The 14,941-nt window shown below is 40.7% G+C and overlaps 1 long non-coding RNA gene across 1 annotated transcript; it reads left to right on the top strand.

Annotated features, from left to right (window-relative positions):
- Positions 1 to 7,809: 7,809 nt before the first annotated feature.
- On the top strand, positions 7,810 to 13,875 carry LOC138066171 (uncharacterized). Its single transcript, XR_011139412.1, has 3 exons — positions 7,810 to 8,217; positions 11,668 to 11,766; positions 13,799 to 13,875. It is a non-coding gene; the product is annotated as an uncharacterized lncRNA (long non-coding RNA).
- Positions 13,876 to 14,941: the final 1,066 nt, after the last annotated feature.

The raw sequence follows: 14,941 nt of genomic DNA, 5'->3' as shown, positions 1-14,941 counted from the left end.
TTTGTGAAAAAAAGAAAAATCTGTAATTGGTCTTCGGGCTCTGTTTGCATATATGAAATTCACATCAGAACAAACAAATTAGTTGAGACTGATTAATGAAAAAGTCCCCAAATAGGGTTCTGTAGAGAATTTAGATTTATCTAGGCTAGGTATAAAAGTTTAACTTGTTTATTTGCCTAAGAGATTAAACATATGCTGTGGTTTTCTAGTAAATAATGAACATTTGTTCAAAAGTATTTCTGAGGACTAGTGATCTTCCTTTAACAGAAAAAAAAAAAGGCACCTACACATCAAACAAACCTGCAAGCCAAATACTCTCTGAAAGGCTTCCTAAAAGTGAACTATTTGGACTGCCTGAAAAAAATAGAGAGAGGAAGCTTTATCTTAAATATCATGTAGTCGTTTAGCTGGAGTGCAAAAAATAAATATAAGTGTGGAAGCTATATATACATACAGCCACAAAGCAGCACTTAAAAGTGGCATCCACAATCTGCACACAGCTTCAAATGTGCAATAGCAGATTATTTTGGAACAGAGAAGATGACGCTCCCCTTACAGGAGAAAACATTTTCCATTTTACTTCATTATTTCTAGGCTGTTGGGTATTTGGATGATATTGCTGTTTGGTTTTTAATTTTTCCTTTTTTTTTTTTTATTTAAAATCCAAACCAGTGAAGCAAAGCCTAGGAAGTAGTAATTTCTTTGCATCTTAATGCAGTCTGTCTTCTTAATGAGCGTACTGCACTGCCCTGAAAACAGCCCTTTACAAATAAACATGCTGAAAGTGATTTAGCCACAATGTCCAGACTGTGTAAACATCTAATTATTACAATAAAATTGTCAATAAATATACATTACTGCTCCCTTTTCAAACGTTAACCAACTTTTTCTTTGCTTGCTAAAAAGGTATAAATTGTATTTTTATGTCTTGGTGGGTTTTGTTTTCATTACCCTGCTTGCTGCTCTCCAGACAAAAGAACACAGCCTAATGTCTGAGTTATTCCTGGATGCTGAAAACTCCTACAGTTGTTTATTAACGTAAAGTGCAATGTTTCCTCTCACAGTAAAATGAACTCAGAATTTTCACAATCCGATCTTTAGTCATGGCATTTTTTGTTTTTTTAAGCTATAAAACCTGTTATTGTAATTGCTGCAACTCTGGAACGGGCACACGATTAAACCCCACTTATTAAAGGGAGGAAAGGACGTAATGCTGCATTAGGACTGGGAGAGAAAATAGGAAAATGTAGCAATTTCCTCAAAAATATTGAGTTCCGCTTTCAGAATTACGGTATCACGTTGGCCATGGTTGTGGCATAACCCCCCCACCCCACCCCCCCCACCCCCAAGCATGCCCCCTTTTCACATTTCTTATATAACTGGCACATTAACATTAGAAAAGCAGAATGATATTGAATTCTAATGAGGTCTGGCCTATCTGCTCGGCTAGGAGAAGAATGAGGATAATTCATTTGTATGCTGCGAAGCGTTCAGAGCTCCGCGAGCATCCCTGTGGCTTCGGCTTGTGGTGCTGATCATCTGCTCCTACTTTAGGGGGTTTCATTGCTCCGAGCAGCATCTGAGCTGGGGAGAAAACAGTTAACCACTTTACTGCTAGCTTTTGTTATATAATGACAATTTAATACGGTGGCTATTTTTTTGTTAACCTGCTTTAAAAAGGTCTTTCAAATGGTTAAATTAATCTTCTGATTAGCTGTGCCTGCCAGGTAAAATATAAGGAGGAAAATGATGTGGAACATAGCAGTGTAAAATGCGTTAGCCAGTCTTGGTAAACATGTCTATTTTAAATAATCAATGTAATGACAGGCAGCCATTTCCTCAGAAAACATATTTTTAAATACTTTTAATTCTCTTTTACTGCCTGTTTTCACGCTGCTTTTTTTTTTTTTTTTTGACATTGAAGATACTCAGCAGAGCGGCATGTTATTTAAAAAAGAGAGAAGAAATGTTTACCAAAATCAAGGTATAAAAGACTCGTGCAAATTGCCACGTAAAATGATCTGCGCAAACAGGCATCGGGGAAGAGAGCGAAGGCTGTGCCAAACAGATGGCACTCCCTGCTGTGTTTTTGATTGAAAAAGAAAGGTAACATTTGCAGCCACGTCAAAGAGACAGTGATCAGCTAAACAAATGGGTCTCCGAAGTACGCCATTGCTGGAGCGAGCCCTGCTGCAGGGGACGAGCGAGGCTGTATGTCACCGTGGTGCTGTGCGCGCGGCGCGCCTTGCCGAAGTGAGGGGACACGTCCCCCTTCCGTCTATCCAAGGCGAGCAGAAGCCTTTGTTGGACTAGACTGCGATATCCTCCGCAAAAGCAGCAGAGAAACCCGCAGACCATAAATGCCAGTGTGTGTGATTTCATTTATTTATTTATTTGGGTTTTTTTTTTTCCCCCTGGTCATCTCCAAATCATATTCGGGGACAGCCCGGCGGGTTTTCCATTTGGTGTATCAGGTGTCCAGGGTTTACAGTGAATAAAATTGCTCTGTGGTTTAAAAGAAATGGAAAGTCAATGCCAAATAATCACAGAGGTGCAATTGGAGGAGGAGGCTATTAGCCGAGCAGCCCTCCTCGTGCCTGCGCTCTGCCTGCAATACAAACATCAAAGATGGCAGAGGAAGGGTGGGGGTGGGTCTCCCCCCTCCCCCTTTTTTGGGCTCATCTCAGCTGGCAGCCTTATTCCGCCTCAGTAAAGACAAGGTACAGAAATGTCCTTTGGGTGACATTCAAAACTCGATATAAATCCTCTGCTTTATGAGACTGCAGTGCAATAAATTACTTAGCCTAATTGTAGATGTAATGAATTACCATAATTAGTCATGGGCTACATTAAATTAATCAGCATGGTACATTATTTTGCTAAATTACATCTTTGCCTTCCAAAGCCACCAGTGCAGCAATCAGTGTTTCTTGCAAGAGGGGAATGATGCTGTAATGAGAAGCCTTTCTGCTCCTAGAATAGTGACAGGATATGAATTTTGATGGGAGACAGAAAGGTTTGGAGACACTGGAGCCTCAACTTGTGCCTGAAGTGTCTGCCGTTGTTAATGATGCTCTAGTCCTCCTGCAGGGGAGCAGTGGGCTGTGTCTGCTGAAGGTTGTGGACGATTCTCCTCACAGGGGAAGAAAAACACTTAGCTCGTGCTTTAAGGCAAATAATATCGCTGATACAACAAGTCACAAAGCAGTGGGGTGGCAGAGAGATAATGTCTCTGGAAATATTAATAGATTTAGAATGTTCTTTTACATTGGCTGATGAGATTTATAGTTACCAGGTATTTATTATTATTATTATTATTCGTGCCATTTGGATCTGAGTTAAAGCCTGTAGCTATTTTTGTTTTTTACTTAAACCTCCAGCTGTTCAGAATCTTGCTGTTGCTTCTCAGTGAGTAAGTCTGGAAGCAAACCGTACTTGAGCTGAGTATTAGTCACTATTCAGCAAAATGTTGTTGGGAGAGCTCCAGAGTCCCACCTGAACACACATGCTCTGTTTGGATTTTTATTTGGGGGCATATAAGTAGATACAGACTATTATTTGGCTTGATGAATGACAGAGTATATGTTTCGAATGCGTGAATCCCAATTATTTCCGACATATTTCATAAGTATGAAATAGCTTTCCTATTTTTTGCTTTTCCCCGAATGCTCTGTTTACAAGATCTGTCACTTTGTAACTTTTATGCTTCAGAACAAGTTCGTTCAAATATTTACTTACACTCACGATGTCACCAGATGCCAGTTTGTGACAGAGATTCATGGCACTGTCCTGCAATAAGGTTAATTATCCTGGACTTGAAATGAAGGATGCTGCCTCATTGCTGTTGTTTTGTTTTCTAGAAAGGCAATATTTGTGAGCTTTTAGTTTAAAGGATGCATCTGCTGTCTGAATGCCCATCTGTGTAATGAAATTAGAGTAGGATTTTTATACCGTTCTTTGGTGTTTTTGTCGTCTGCCTGCCTGTCTTGACCAGAGGACGAGGAATAAATCAGCCAGTTTAGAAACGAGACTACGGGAATGGGAATGGGAGGACAGACGATGGAAGCAGTTCCGATAAGAGTGCGCTGTCTTGTCGTGCAAATGTGAGCTTAATCTTTGAGCGTGGTCAGGAGAAAGGGACCCAAAGAAAGCATGGTCACATCTGCAGGGAAAAATGCATAGGGATGCAGAAAAGCCCTGTTTGTAATTTGTGTTTTTGTCCTGGTGGGAACCCATTTAATTAGTGCAAGAAGGTATTGAATTTTAGCTTATCATGCATATTGTTTTCCAGCTGTACAGAAGATTGCCAAGTTTCTAATGGCCTGACCCTACTCTGTAAATCAGCAGTAAATTGCGGCATTTACACTGAGCAAAGGCAAAGGGCTCATTCTGTTGGGTTTGCGCTGTCACAGGAACCTGGGCTAAGGGATTAATGGTCTGATGTTAAACATCTGTCCCCTGTCTTTGGGGGGACGTAAACACACAAAGAGGGAATCTAATGCCATCTACTAAAAGATCTTCAATGAGAGGGAGCCCTTGCTAACATTTCCATCCAGTGGCACCTCAGACACATTGCCTCTTTATGCTAAAGCCCCACAGCACTAAGGGCCCTATAAATAGTCTCCATGTGACAGCTCAGAGAAGAAGAGAGGTTTCCTCTAGACATTAGTTGTGCTAAAAGATTCATCATTACCTGCAGTCATGAAATAAATCTTTGATACTTACAACTATAATATCCATGCTCTACGTTTTATTGCAGATATAGGTAGACAGTCATTATTTCTGACACTTTCTCAGCATTACAAGGAGTACTCTAGGGGAACAACTAGTGTACAGTCTTACAGAAATAGATTGATATAACCACATGGAAACCAGTTACTTGCAGTCAATATAATAGTCCCTTAATGATGTTAAACAGTCGTGTAGATTCCAAGTTTAATGTAAAAATCCTATCTTCAAACAACCATAGTTATCTGCAAATTAAGTTGCCAGAAGGGAAATTTATTTTTTCATCATATATTAGTCCTCAAGAAATATATTACTTGGAGCAGAATAAAATCTTTTTTTTTTTTTCACCATTATGGTTTATTGTTATTTAGGGGACATTAAAACAAGACAATGGTCAACAACAATCAGTTTGCAGTACTTGTGGGAGATGGGAAGCATTGTATGCTGTGAAGCCGAGTACTGAAGGATGCCGTATGTGATGGTGATGTGGTAGATACTATCATCATGTAAATTTAACGAACATTTACACAGCAAATAACTTCTCATACTGAAGAGGTGCTAAAGCTGGATTAGGACCAATGAAGAGAAAGTCACTTAAGTTGCTGACCTGACCCCTTGAGAGAGACATGTGATATGATAATATTCCCACCGCACTTGTAAGGCACAGGTTTTAAGCTCTTGGCTGTACTTTTGTACTAGGAGCTCCTCAGTTCTGCGCTGCTCCCTTCAGCAGCTCAGAGCTTGCTGGGAGGAGGTAATAAACAGCAGTGCACACAGTTCTCCTATTTTACCAATGACTGACCACCAAAAATGGGATCATATTAAAAATATTGTGCATCACCTTCTTACTGGGATTAACTCCTGACTAGCTAAGAACAAGGATGTGCCTCCCAGGTGGATGGGATGGACACGTGGGTGCCACTGCTGGGCAGGGACATCGCAAAACTCGAGGCCCCCAGACGACTCGCCAGTGGTCTGAGCTGTCCAGCCTGTCGGGGGCCCATACCAGCTGGCGCTGGGGAGCGTGAGCCTGAGTTTTTGATCTGCCTTTTGATTGTAAGGTTTCGAAGGGGAAGAAGCACTTCTGGAAGAAACTATCCCAGACTCAAAATAAGACTTGTTTATCTTTGGAGGCCTACCATTATTGGTAGACTTTGCACAACAAACGGTGGGCATTCTTGGTTCTCAGTACATTTTTTTAATGTTTCTAAGACTGTAGATGATATTAAAGACAGCGCTGGTTATGGTGGGCATCAAGTACCTCCTGGTGTGCCCTAGGAAGAGCTAGTCTGGGGGTTGGTTCAGTCTCTACAGAAATGCCATTTAAAGCCTACTCTTTTGCCAGGCTCAGACCTGCGCAGCCGTGACTTAGCATTCAGAAGAGCTGCAGTAAGTCGCCAACACTTTCCTGATATCAATGCGGTTTGACAACCTTATGCATCTTTCGCTGAAGTGTGTTTGAATAATGCTGGGCTTTCATCCTGAGGCTATTGAATGAAACTAAGCACTTGTATGTGTTAATATTTTGCTCATAGGTAGAAAGATTAATTGTACAAAGCGTTTGCTCTGGCTTGTGATGATCATTTCAAAGCTCTCCTCATAGCCCCAGAGATGGGACCGATGCAGACGCCTGCAGCAGGTGCGGTTTGTGGAAGCCTGTCCGCTTACGCCAATGGAGGAAGAACTGTGAGGACCACTCAGCGGCGCTTTGGGAGAGGAGCAAAAAGCAAGCATGCCCACACTGGTAGTCAGGGGTTGCTTCTTACTTATCAAAACGGAGTTTCTTATGTTGTCCTTGGGCTGGAGAAATGTTGCTGATTGGCCAACTGTTATTTTTTAATAACCGATGGCAGGTGTCCAAGTGAGCATCCTGGTGACCTCAACAATAAAGCGTGCCTCTTGGCTGCAAGGTCTGTGGGAGGGTGGCAGCCTGCCAGCCGGCCCTACATCATGTGCAGGTTGCTGTTTCTGACAGACCAGTGTTAGTTATTGTAAATGAGTGACACTGCCTATAACTCACCTTTAAATTTCACCTCACTGACATCCAAAGAGCTGTAGGTGTGTGCATGTGCGCACAGAGACACTCATATAGGTGCGTGCCCACGTACACTTACCTGGAAAACGCTCATCACCACCTTGACTGACCATACAAATGTGATTGACGATAATTAGGTTTCAACTGCCTTCTGATGCAGAAATACACACCATTACAGCGCGCCCAGTTCTGCTCCTGCAGTCTTGCCTCTGAAAGGCTATCGATTCATGCTTGCACATTTTTAAAAGGTCATGGCAATAATTCCATCTGAATTGTGCTAAGTGAAAATAGTTTGCAGAGGTTATGTGGTTTCTGCTTAGTTCCAGTGTAAACAGAATCCACTGTTGTTCATTATTGTTTTTAGTATATTTTAATTACATTTATTTGCCTCGCTCTCACATTGTATCAATGAACTATTTGTAAAGTTGTGAGGCAAGTGACCTTCAACATATGTGACTCCTGGTTCTGTGCAGAGACATTTTATTTTTCTATTATGTAAGATATGCTGGAAGCGCTTATCATAATATGGTGCTCACATCAAAAATTAAAAGCAGACGAGTAAAAATTGCCTTTTTCCCCTTGTCCCGTCATATATCTATCCATTTTAATAAGATGAAAATATCTACAGCTCCATGACTGTGGCACTAAATGTGCTTACTTTTTGTAAAATATCATTGTAGTTAAACAAACAGCCTTCTCTGGCTTGACTAGGGACAGATTGTTCCCAACAATTCATTTGACTAACAGGCTATATAATGCAATGAGTTAACTTATGAGAATACATAGTTAGTGCAACCCAAGTGCCCTAGAAAGATGACAGAAAGCTATGGCTGCTATGGCATGTATTATTTCAATGGCTGTCCTGCAATTAGTGAACTTTGTTTCTGTCTGGTTTACAGAACTTACAAGCAGAACTAAACTCATGAAGGAGAAAGAGAAGATAAGGTTTTATACATAGAATGATCCCTTCTATCTTCCTATAGGTTTTTTTCCCTATGTTTGTTTTGTTTTAAATTCTTATACGATGTCAATCATATGTACATCAATAGAGCTTTTTAGCTTTTTTACCAGCTCAGGATTTGCCTAGATATACAGTGATTATTATTCACACAGCCACATTTCAGACTGCTCCTGAAGTCCAAAGAAATGAACTTGGGTCGAGGTCACATATGTGGTTTGGCAGAGAGGGGCTTAGCATAGATCAGGACTAGACCGTAGTAAGGGCATACTTTTTGCCCCAGAAGTGTCATCTAAGGAATCCAAGTCATTCGTTAATATGTAGGACTCAAACATTTTTCCTCAAAACAGGAAATCCCTTTCTGCCTCTGAATGGAGCTACTGAAGAGCAGAGTGCTGCTACACCCGGGGCCCTGCAGCACGCGCTTGGCAGAGGTGGTGTTCGGTGTGTGAGGGGACGTGGGGAAGGATTTCCCTGCTAATCCTCTTCAGCAAAGGTAAGTTTGCATGTGTACAGATGGAAGCTTAAATGTAATATGTTCCCATGCGCCTCTATTTAGTCCCACTACAATTGCCATAATTCACTCCACAATTGGTTACTAATATACTTGAATACACGTGTCTGTAGCATGTGGATCTAATAAACAGCAAGACAGTATATGATAGCCTATCTAACCTTGTTCATATAGATGAAACATCACAGATCTGAAATCCATTCATGCTCCCTAAACACAATGCCTTATTCTGGTTTTCTATTCATGGTGTTGTAAATTTGTCAGCCTAATGGGACACTTTGTAGATGCTTTCCTTTTTAAGTGCTTTAACGGGAGTAGGTATTACATTGATCCAAAATCCAGCCTAGCATTTCGTATTGTGGAGGCTGGAATTGTGTAGTTTTATGGAGTAGTAACTGCATAAAAGGTAAATGGTATTTTTGTTCTTCTTTCTTCTCTGAGCTGAATTCTGCCAACATGAAACTGCAGTCTGCCATTCACATATGGAGTAAAATCAGCACACGGTTTGGCCACCAAATTACTAGATTGTATCATGTTTTCATTCATTAGAGATGTAAGTGTTGGTGGTAAGCAGGCTGGTAAGTTGGCAGAGTACACAGCCAAATTTCCATCCTTTTTTCCCTCCTTTCCAGAAGTGGAAGGGCTGTGGCCACACTGGGACAGACCCATCATCCACCAACGTTGGTAATCTGTCTCTTGCATAGTGATACTTCCCTAAAATACTCCCCAGCATCCACCAATTCACAGATCAAATACTTCTTAAGCAGAAGTGACATCTCCGCTTTCAGTACAGTTGAATTTTTCCTCTGTGGAAGAATAAAGTGAACCTCACTCCGTGTGAAGGCAGGCAAATTTTGGAAGCAGTGCACAGTGTGAACGCTGATGATCATTCCAGACCTGAGCTCTTGAACGTTGGATGTTTAGGTTGAACAAGGCTGATGGTAGGTTTGATATTGGCACAGTGATACACCAGCCAGCAAAGCTCCTGCTTAGAGGCCGAGAGGCAGATGGGTACCTGGCAAAAATGGCCAGTCAGTAGAAGCTCTGCTCTATGGGAGACTCAGGAGGTAGAAACGCAGAGAAAGTCAGGCCCATCTCTGAAATATGGCTTTTGCTTAACTGAATTGTGACACAGTGAACTTCTGTCTTGCATGTAAACATCATTATGACGCTATTAAAGCTCAGTATTTTCACTGCTGCTCGAACCTAAGCTCGTTCTGGATTCTCGAGCCTCCAAACAGCATGCTTGATTTAGGAAGAGAGAGCTTTTCCCTAAAACTGTCTAAAGCAATAAAAGTGAAATATTCTGGGAATTTCTGAATCAGGGGACAACAATGCAGGCTGAAGACTTGTAAAAACAGTAAACCTGAGGGCCTTGCGAGGAACCTGAGAAGCCTGATGGCGTGGAATAAATTCCCTGAAAGTGCACAGAATCACAGGGACCTCGTAGTAACAAAGCACTTCTTACTCTGAGTGTCTGTGTGCCACCTTTAAGACTGGTTTCTTGGATCAGTGTGGTAGAGATTAAACAGTGCACCCCCAGCCCTGCACAGCTATTGATCTACCGTGCCTTTGCTCGTGCTCACAGCTCAGGCTTTTTCCTGCCCCTTTGTGTCACATCCACATGCTAAGCTTCCTCAGTGAAGGACTGCATTTATTCCAGCAAAAACTATCAATCTATGACATTGTTCATAATGGGGAGAAAAAGTCAACATCAGAAATCTTTTCTGTACCCTGTAACCTTTGAGATTTATCACAACTTGGAATTCTCCTAGGGTTGACAATAAGGTGACAGAATGAGCTGTCTCATGACTTCTTTTTTTGTTTATTGGTTCCCTGTGTATGAAAAAGCTCTATAAATAATAATCACTGGTGCAGGTGGGTACAGTTGTTAAAGACACTTAACCTATTGGCTAAAACTGTCTTTTGAAGTGCTGTTTTCCTCCCTTATTAGTATGGGGGCAATAGTGCTGCTAGAGGAAAGACAGCAGAAGTCTGGAGCGTGTTGGTTGTGTACTTTGTGAACTTCTGCTGCAGAGAAATGTCAAGGTCAGAACATGATTGAAGAACCTTCTTCCTCTCTTGAAGTCACTGCTCCTATATGATATTGTTTTCCACTGTAGAAGATTCTCTTAAAAATGAGGTTGAGATCCCTAAAGAAATTGCTTCAATCAGCAACAGTGCTTAATGACTGTTAATGGGAAGTGGAGATAGGATAGTAAGTGTTACTTTGATTAATAAGAGAACTGCAGAGAATTTAAATTGTGCCACTGATGGATTATTTTCTTCAAGCTTGATAAGCACTTCTCATTTGTTCTTAAATTTGGTCAATACTGTTAAAGACAGCAAAATGAAGTATAATTAATTCTATTACTGCTACTCAGACCCAGTGTTACTGTGAAACAGATTGCGATGCAGACAACAATGTTAGGTAACACTTCTGGCAGTTTTATTGCATGAGGACCTGTCAGCGCTGAAAAGTAAAGCAAACCTTTTCTCTTCCACAGCTAGAAACTGTCCAGCACTCAGGGCCTTCCTTAACATGTATTGGTCTGCCACAGAAATATTTGCAATAAAGAAAATAGCTGGTTCTGAAGGAAGTGCGCAAAACAGAAAGCTCCAATTTCTTCCTCACCTGACATATGGTGATATGGTTGTTTGATTTTGTTTATATCTCTGTGGATATTGAGTTAGTAGTATTACTCAGGTGGAGTAGCACGTGCATAAATAGCTTTGCTGGGTGCAGTATTGCAGGATAAGACCTTAGTAAAATTAGGAGATTATAGGGCTTGGGAGAGAGGGACGAGATGACTTTGTTCCACTCCAAGATAATGCATGTTTTGTTTGCAAATGCTATGTTTTGTAAATTTAACCCCTCTACATGCTACTAGAATCCAGTGCAGCGACAAAGAAATTTATTACAATAATATTTTCCCAAAGATATTTTCTTTTCATAATCGTATGTGATTCTTACCAGTCTTGAAGTTCAGTGAGTGTACGTCCTATAGGTTAATATGGCCTGTGTAATAAATAAGCTTCTTATAGCAGCACCTAAAAGCTCCCATTAGGTCCCTGTTGTGTTAGGCATTGGCAAACGTTAAAGTCTTGACTCAGGAAAGCTCCCACATGTGCTTAAATGGTGTCTTGAAGGGAAACTTTCCTCAGCTGGGAGCAATGAGTCATTGATTGACATCTGCAGAGGTTCTGGTCATGCGTTTGCAGCAGGAAGTGATCCTACCGGACATGCTAGTCCAACACACATATTTAGTAATAAGGTAACATAGACTCTGTGCTGGTGTACCTGTAAGTTATCATTCTGCTTTTAAACAAACCTATTTACCTTGTACAACAAGTAAAGAAAATATACTGAGAAACAGTTTATGCAGAGATCTCTGTGTCTTTTCTTAAATCATTTTATAATTCATTTTATAGAACAGCGATCAGCAGCACACCTATTCTACTGTCTCACAAGAAATCCAGGCTTGCAAAGGAGTAAGGAAACTGTTTTCATCAACTGTGCTTTCATCAGAGGTAACTGCAATTATTGCTTAATTTAACACACACTGGCTATTTCAGAGTCCATGCTTCTCCGGTTCTGACTGCAGAAGTCATTGTGTGAGTTATTTCGAAATAATTTGAAACCAGAGTGTGTTGGCTAATAGTATAGTTATAAAATCAGTGAAGGTCTAATTCTGTTATTAAAAATGTAAAGCTTATGTATTATGAATAAAGAGTTCGTTCTCTTCCAAAGATATTCTATAAACATAATTTCTAAAGGAACTGGAAACACTGAAAATGTACTTCCAACATGAATTTGGGTGCAATGGTCTGCACTCTAGGGTGCAATAATATGGTAAAAGACTCTCAGGTTGAAGGTTGTGTTTGAAATTTAGAAGCACAGGATGAAAATCTAACAATTTCTCTACCTCTAAAAGTCACTGTGTTTGTAGCTCTACTTCCATTCCCCATAGGAAAGAAAACTGAACATCTTTCATTCACCTGATTTGTTGGCAAACGTTTGTGAGGGCCACTCGTGGGGAGTGTGGTGGCCTGACTGAATCATTCCTTGATTGATACTTTCCTTTAGGCAGTAAGGGTAAACACTGATAGTAAATAGTAGTTGGACACCCTTTAATTTCAGATGTCATACTCCTTGCAAGTAGTTAAAGGCATCGCATTTATATAAAGAATAGCAGTGTCAGGGTACTGGTGGCCCTTCTTAAGGCAGTTGCAGAGTGGTGTCTGGATCCAGATTGCACAACATTTTTACGTATGTTTTAAGAAGGCGGCTTTGAGATCAAACCAGAAGCCCTGTGCATCGCTTACTCATGCTTTCTACAAAATAATATGCTCCTAGGTGAGCTGGCAACTTTTTGAAAGATGGCAGCTGGCATCTTATATTGACTCTAGTGCACCAAAGACAAAGGAACTTTATATCTTAAGTATTATCCTTATAGAACTAACCAAAGATTTGGAGGCCAAATAAACCTTTCTCTCTCCCGAATTTTTCTGTTATTCCATTTTAGTGTCTGTCAGCTTGATACAAGACCTCACACATGCATGCCTATATGTGTGTATATTTGCTTGTTGCCACTGTTTTATTATGCAGCACAATGGAAATTGCAAAGTTGATTCACAGTGGAAGAAAGGTGGATCCTATATTCCACTTTACAACAACTATTCTCCAGAATTAAAGCCTATATATTTGAAGGACTGTGGTGCTGTAAATGTGCTTTTCAGAAGGTACTTTAATAGTGTCTGGTTTGTCAAAAGCCAAGGATTCGATAATGAAAGAGAGTCCTGTGTGGACCAACAGCCCTGGATTAAGAGTGGAGTACAGCTCGTTACAGTTATGTGGATACTTGGCTCTCACATAAGCTTATTAAATCATAAAATTTCAATTTACATTGTAATATTCTATAAAAGATGGAGCACACAAAACTAATAAGTATGACAGAATTTCTTTAATTTATGAATTGTTTTGTTGATTGTGTTAAAGCTGCCATTTTCAGAAGCAAGATTATTTATGTTAGAATAGTAATTTCCTGTCTCAGTTTAATTTTGTAGAAGTTCTTTGCAGATTGAAATACAATAAATGTGGCATAAAAGCTAGTGAAGTGCTGATACGATGTTATATGTTGTTAGAGAGGGGAGGATATATGTGTGTGTGTGTGTGTGTGTGTGTGTGTATATATCACTTACATATATGCATATATTTGAGTCTCTGTTTATTGTGAATATAGCTTTGTAGAAACTGAGAGACGCTGTCCTGGGGCTGTGTGTTTGGGTATTGCTCTGTTGCAAGGAGGTGAAGTTACTTGTTCTTAGACCTTGTTTTTCATAATGCTTCTAATTTCCATAATGTTTCACAATGGTTTTCATAGTTTGTAAAGTTTAGATGCAAAGTCTGCCAAAGTTCATTTTTCCTGTTGGAATCAAATCTTATTCTTCATTTCCACGCTTCTGTGAGTTCTCCGTTTAATGAAACCAAAGCCATCTCAGTATGCTTGATCTTATTTTGGCCTAGCCATGTTTTGGAACATAATGACTTATTTCTTCTTAGATGCTGCCAAACCCTCAATAATGCTGTTTCCTGAAGAACAACTGGTATCTGTGTTGGTACCTTTTGAAATAGCCTGGGCTGCTTATGCTTCACTACTACTTTTCTTGAGCATTTCTGCAGTGCCAGGTACAGATTGCTGCAGAGCGCACAACTTGTTCTGAAGGATTTGTCTGCAGATATCTGGTCTCTGAAAACAAAACATAAGTTTAAAAGCCAGCTCTGAAGAGTGGCTGGAAAATGTTTCCCAATACTCCGCCCACCCTTTACACCTTTGCAGGAGGTCACACTCCAGGAAATGCTGCATCTTGTTCATAGCAAGGGGCTATTCTGAGCCACAGCCTCCGCCTTGGATTGGGAAAAGAAGACAAAATCTTTTCCACACCTGCAAGGGGGTCCTGAGGAGATTTCAGTCACTCCTGGCCACGGAGCACCAGAGCAGAAAAAGTACAGGCTGCACGATGTAGCTCAACTGCGTTACATGCCCATGGCACATCAGAAAATACTCAGGGCATGTGCAAAGCTTGTGTTACTGCCTCTGTCCTCCCTCCGGCACAGAGCAGAGATGTTTTGCCAGCTGTTCAGTGGGTTGTTTTTTGGAGGCAAAAGCTGCATTTCTAGGATTTGCACTGTGTGGAAGAAGTGCTTCTTTATTTGTTTTTTGGTTGTTTTTTGTTGTTTTGTTTTGTTTTGTTTTGTTTTGTTGCCAGAGGACTAATTCAACCTTTCCAGGCTGGTCCTTGCAGGCCTCTGTTGTCATGCTGTTTTACCATCATATGCAAGACTTGGCAGCAATTTCCCATTAATACAGTGAGAAAAGTCAGAGATACAAGCCTGCAAATGCATGGCTGAGAAGTGGGAAAGGAGCGAAGAGGCCTCTTAGAGTGAGCTTAAAGGAACAGAGAGAGTGAAAGTTCATCAAGATGGGTTTTAAAAAGCCGTTTTGAGGTTGGACAGAGGTGGACTGGGCTTGGAAAGACACAAGGAGTCATCAGCAGTTTTGGAGATTATGATTTTCTTTACTAAAGGTGCTCTCAGTAGAGGTCTGGCATCTTCTGATTTGGAGTGCTGGCCCCAGAGGACATGACAGAGAAGGAAATCACAGCCATGAAGAAGATATGGGCAAAATTGTCAACAGCAGTAGGA

The sequence above is a fragment of the Struthio camelus genome, chromosome 2, assembly GCF_040807025.1.
Source record: "Struthio camelus isolate bStrCam1 chromosome 2, bStrCam1.hap1, whole genome shotgun sequence".
NCBI classification, from domain to species: Eukaryota; Metazoa; Chordata; class Aves; order Struthioniformes; family Struthionidae; genus Struthio; species Struthio camelus.
The sequence above is the reverse complement of the archived record's forward strand: the minus strand, read 5'-3'. Positions and strand labels throughout refer to the sequence as shown.